Genomic DNA, 6,428 nt, shown 5'->3' with positions numbered 1-6,428 from the left:
CCCAATTGGCTCAACAATTGTCCAAGGTCTTGCTATCTCCAACTTCAGGACACTATTTATGTCACAAATACCCCTGGCCTGATAACCTTTATCAACACTTTGTCAGTCCTGTGCAGCATTGCTTTTGAGACCTGATTCTGGATGCCCTCTCCAGATAGTCTTTTCTATTAAAAAAAAAAAAAAAAAGAAAAGAAAGAAAAAAAAATTTCACTTGCAGCAGCACTTGCCTATGAGATGACAAAATTAAATGTTGTATTTCATTATACTGGGTCCTACCCAGCTGAATCTGATTAACCACTAGGGACTTGGAGTCACACACCCTGCCCCACCCCCGCCATAACACCAGACCTTTTCTGGATCTAACTGAACTTGTTCATGACCAGTAAGCAAGGGGGCTACTTTACAGATCTCATGCACTGACCTCAGTCTTAGGAGAATGTGAGCTTTCAGTGCTTAATTAGCGTAAGGACCATGGCCCTCCACTTTCTAGCATTTAAGACCCTGAGTTTTCCCTTTTAGGCCCAAATACTCAGTGGCTCTCCTCACTGGTGTGTGCTTCCTAATAAACTAGGCTCCACAGGCCACCCTCGCCCCTGTAGGCCAGGGTACTGTGTTATTTATTCTCTGTCGTCTCTATAACCTCTTCTGCCTCACTGCTATTTAATTAGGTATTGTCTCAGAACTTCTGGAGTGTATTGAACTATATTTTGCTTTAAAAAGTACGTTACTCACCAGCATTCCTTTTTTGTCAAACGTGTGACACAAGACACCCCTAATACATCTCCTTAAGAATCTTGAATCAAAGACAGATTGCTGATAACCCATTTGTTTTTTTCATCCCTAGAGACAGTTTTTCTTATGGTGTGGTCTGCAGATAACACTAGGATCATCACCTGGGAATTTCTTAGAAATGGACATTCCCAAGCCCCAGTTCAGACCTACTGAATCTGAAACTCTGGGGTGGGGCCCAGAAGCCTGTTTTATCAGGCCTTCCAGGTGTTTCTGATCACAAACTCAAATTTGACAACCATTTCGCAGGCATACTGCCCAGGGTAGTGTCTCGATAAATGCCTGTTAATTTGACTCTGCTAATCCTTCCTTTAAAGCTGTAATTAAAATTAAGGGAGCCCAGCAATTCTAGGCAGAAAATAGGGAAAAGACACAGAGGATGCACTAGGAATTGTAGGCCCATAGAGGGAGCTGAGTCTTCAAAAAGAAAGAAAACACACCTTTTCATTTCATGCTTGTTTTCTTTTTTTTTTTTTTTCAACGTTTATTTATTTTTGGGACAGAGAGAGACAGAGCACGAATGGGGGAGGGGCAGAGAGAGAGGGAGACACAGAACCGGAAACAGGCTCCAGGCTCTGAGCCATCAGCCCAGAGCCCGACGCGGGGCTCGAACTCACGGACCGCGAGATCGTGACCTGGCTGAAGTCGGACGCTTAACCGACTGCGCCACCCAGGCGCCCCATCATGCTTGTTTTCTTACCTTGTCTCATCCCAGCTGTGTGATTCTACATACCTCGCTGACTTTCCTGGCTGTCTTCAGCACGGTCACATACAGGTCCTGAGAAAAATCTTCTTTAACTTTCTGTCCCTTATTCGTATTTCAGAGTTTAAGTCTTCACAGAGAGCCGGCAATTAGTGCAAAACTGCATAATTTCTAGGGAATCTGGAGTCACAGAGTTCTCTAGCAAAACCTGTTTCCCTTTGCACTTTTTCACTACACGTGGGGCTGATATCTCACATTTTCTGTAGCAACCCATAGTTTTTAGATGTCCAATGGAACAGTCCCTTAGCTGATAGCTCCCTGCAGCAGTAGGAGGCAGAGGTTGCCTGGGGCAAAGACAGGAGTTGGACATAAGAAAAAGCATGGACTTGGATTCGGATGCTGATTGACAAAATAAGAGAGCACTGAACTTTTTCGATTTCTTCTTTGTGCTAGGCCTTCCTAAATCATAACTATTGTGAGAGCGTGGTAAGTGTTCGTTTGGTTAACTCTTTGGACCAGTGACTATCGACCTTGTCAAGGATGTTCAAACCATCTGGGTGGAAATTTTTTTTAATATCTGGCATGGAGCCTAGGTATTGGTAGGTCTTAAATTTCCCAGGTGATTCCAATGAGTAGCTAAGGTTAAAAAACACTGTTTTGGATTTCCTAAAGATTGTTAACAGTGAGATGTCTGCCTATTTCTTAATGTTTCTTTTCCTACAGTCAGCTCCCAGAGATCAGACCACAAGTGGATCAAAGAATCACACAGAAAAGGGAAACTGAGTCATCCCTCAAGATCTCTAGGATCAAAATAAGACACAATTACAAGATCAATAAGCCTTGAAACTATCTCTCTTTTTTGCATCTGTGTTTTTTTCTTATCTACCCAAGACCCCTATTCTGCCTTTATGACAAAGTACCCACCATTGTTGAAGAAAACTATCTGACAAACCTACTAATAATAAAGCTTCAGTGACCCAAAAGGTAACTGCTATTGTTTTTGATCGACATTTGCATTTTCAAAAGTTACTGGAAAAGAAAAACATCAAACTCACAGGATTTGAGAACGTACTGATACAATGCTAAATGGCTGCATTTCAGGTTACAGCTATATCTTTGATCCAAGAGACTTCCCATGGTGCTCTGGGGGAAAGTGTGCTGCCTTTGGGAAAAGGAATTTGCACATTTCCAGACCCAGCATCCCAGGAAAAGATATGGAAATATGGGCTTGGAGCTGAGAGATGATACATTACGGACTGATACATAGAGACATAACATAAGAGAATTTCTGGAAATGCAGATTGATTTTAGTGTGTGATGGGAATCTCTTCAATTTTTAGAACAATAGTGATACATATCAGTTACAAACCTTTTTAAATCACCCCTTCCACTCCTGTAGCAATAAAATTCATTGTCTCGTTTAGTTTGGAGATGTTCCTACCCATAATCACGAACAGCAAAGTATACATTTCAGACACTTGTATCTAAAACTTAAAGACAACTAAAAATGCACAACCAAATGATTTCTAAATTATTCCAAGTTCAGTACTTTTTTTACACATTTAACATTTTGATTATCAACTTTCTTTTAGAGAGTAACTGAATAGGAAAGATTTACTAAGTACAAAGATATGAAAGGCCTTTCACAGTTTGCCAAGATTTACATTAATTATTTAACATCAAACAAAATTCTGGTTGAAAAACAAGAAAGAAGGCAAGAAGGAAGCTCCTTTATGCATGGTGCTGCTGACTACCATCTAAAGAAGATACTATCAGATGATTGTAGAATCACTCAAAAACACTATTCCACTGAGTTCACTTTCTCCAGAGGAAAGGTCTAAATTTGTGGTCACTTGTGTGCGTCAGTAGCTCAAGATAGGGGTGTGGAATTATCAGGGAATACTATGAAAAATTATATGCCAACAAATTGGACAACCTGGAAGAAATGGACAAATTCCTGAACATCCACACTCTTCCAAAACTCAATCAGGAGGAAATAGAAAGCTTGAACAGACCCATAACCAGCGAAGAAATTGAATCGGTTATCAAAAATCTCCCAACAAATAAGAGTCCAGGACCAGATGGCTTCCCAGGGGAGTTCTACCAGACATTTAAAGCAGAGATAATACCTATCCTTCTCAAGCTATTCCAAGAAATAGAAAGGGAAGGAAAACTTCCAGACTCATTCTATGAAGCCAGTATTACTTTGATTCCTAAACCAGACAGAGACCCAGTAAAAAAAGAGAACTACAGGCCAATATCCCTGATGGATATGGATGCAAAAATTCTCAATAAGATACTAGCAAATCGAATTCAACAGCATATAAAAAGAATTATTCACCATGATCAAGTGGGATTCATTCCTGGGATGCAGGGCTGGTTCAACATTCGCAAATCAATCAACGTGATACATCACATTAACAAAAAAAAAGAGAAGAACCATATGATCCTGTCAATCGATGCAGAAAAGGCCTTTGACAAAATCTAGCACCCTTTCTTTTTTTTTTTTTTTAATTTTTTTTTTTAACGTTTATTTATTTTTGAGACAGAGAGAGACAGAGCATGAACGGGGGGAGGGGCAGAGAGAGAGAGGGAGACACAGAATCAGAAACAGGCTCCAGGCTCTGAGCCATCAGCCCAGAGCCTGACGCGGGGCTCGAACTCACGGACCGCGAGATCGTGACCTGGCTGAAGTCGGACGCTTAACCAACTGCGCCACCCAGGCGCCCCGTAGCACCCTTTCTTAATAAAAACCCTTGAGAAAATCGGGATAGAAGGAACATACTTAAAGATCATAAAAGCCATTTATGAAAAGCCCACAGCTAACATCATCCTCAATGGGGAAAAACTGAGAGCTTTTTCCCTGAGATCAGGAACACGACAGGGATGCCCACTCTCACCGCTGTTGTTTAACATAGTGCTGGAAGTTCTAGCATCAGCAATCAGACAACAAAAGGAAATCAAAGGCATCAAAATTGGCAAAGATGAAGTCAAGCTTTCGCTTTTTGCAGATGACATGATATTATACATGGAAAATCTGATAGACTCCACCAAAAGTCTGCTAGAACTGATACATGAATTCAGCAAAGTTGCAGGATACAAAATCAATGTACAGAAATCAGTTGCATTCTTATACACTAACAATGAAGCAACAGAAAGACAAATAAAGAAACTGATCCCATTCACAATTGCACCAAGAAGCATAAAATACCTAGGAATAAATCTAACCAAAGATGTAAAGGATCTGTATGCTGAACACTATAGAAAGCTTATGAAGGTGATTGAAGAAGATTTAAAGAAATGGAAAGACATTCCCTGCTCATGGATTGGAAAAATAAATATTGTCAAAATGTCAATACTACCCAAAGCTATCTACACATTCAATGCAATCCCAATCAAAATTGCACCAGCATTCTTCTCGAAACTAGAACAAGCAATCCTAAAATTCATATGGAACCACAAAAGGCCCCGAATAGCCAAAGGAATTTTGAAGAAGAAGACCAAAGCAGGAGGCATCACAATCCCAGACTTTAGCCTCTACTACAAAGCTGTCATCATCAAGACAGCATGGTATTGGCACAAAAACAGACACACAGACCAATGGAATAGAATAGAAACCCCAGAACTAGACCCACAAACGTATGGCCAACTCATCTTTGACAAAGCAGGAAAGAACATCCAATGAAAAAAAGACAGCCTCTTTAACAAATGGTGCTGGGAGAACTGGACAGCCACATGCAGAAGGTTGAAACTAGACCACTTTCTCACACCATTTACAAAAATAAACTCAAAATGGATAAAGGACCTAAATGTGAGACAGGAAACCATCAGAACCTTAGAGGAGAAAGCAGGAAAAGACCTCTCTGACCTCAGCCGTAGCAATCTCTTACTCGACACATCCCCAAAGGCAAGGGAATTAAAAGCAAAAGTGAATTACTGGGACCTTATGAAGATAAAAAGCTTCTGCACAGCAAAGGAAACAACCAACAAAACTAAAAGGCAACCAACGGAATGGGAAAAGATATTTGCAAATGACATATCGGACAAAGGGCTAGTATCTAAAATCTATAAAGAGCTCACCAAACTCCACACCCGAAAAACAAATAACCCAGTGAAGAAATGGGCAGAAAACATGAATAGACACTTCTCTAAAGAAGACATCCAGATGGCCAACAGGCACATGAAAAGATGTTCAGCGTCGCTCCTTATCAGGGAAATACAAATCAAAACCACACTCAGGTATCACCTCACGCCAGTCAGAGTGGCCAAAATGAACAAATCAGGAGACTATAGATGCTGGAGAGGATGTGGAGAAACGGGAACCCTCTTGCACTGTTGGTGGGAATGCAAATTGGTGCAGCCGCTCTGGAAAGCAGTGTGGAGGTTCCTCAGAAAATTAAAAATAGACCTACCCTATGACCCAGCAATAGCACTGCTAGGAATTTATCCAAGGGATACAGGAGTACTGATGCATAGGGGCACTTGTACCCCAATGTTCATAGCAGCACTCTCAACAATAGCCAAATTATGGAAAGAGCCTAAATGTCCATCAACTGATGAATGGATAAAGAAATTGTGGTTTATATACACAATGGAATACTATGTGGCAATGAGAAAAAATGAAATATGGCCTTTTGTAGCAACGTGGATGGAACTGGAGAGTGTGATGCTAAGTGAAATAAGCCATACAGAGAAAGACAGATACCATATGGTTTCACTCTTATGTGGATCCTGAGAAACTTAACAGGAACCCATGGGGGAGGGGAAGGGAAAAAAAAAAAAAAAGAGGTTAGAGTGGGAGAGAGCCAAAGCATAAGAGACTGTTAAAAACTGAGAACAAACTGAAGGTTGATGGGGGGTGGGAGGGAGGGGAGGGTGGGTGATGGGTATTGAGGAGGGCACCTTTTGGGATGAGCACTGGGTGTTGTATGGAAAC

This window comes from Lynx rufus, unplaced genomic scaffold (assembly GCF_022079265.1).
Source record: "Lynx rufus isolate CCGP_SWC_20201006 ecotype Redwood Valley unplaced genomic scaffold, mLynRuf1.p SCAF_2, whole genome shotgun sequence".
NCBI classification, from domain to species: Eukaryota; Metazoa; Chordata; class Mammalia; order Carnivora; family Felidae; genus Lynx; species Lynx rufus.
This window is presented reverse-complemented; position numbering follows the sequence as displayed.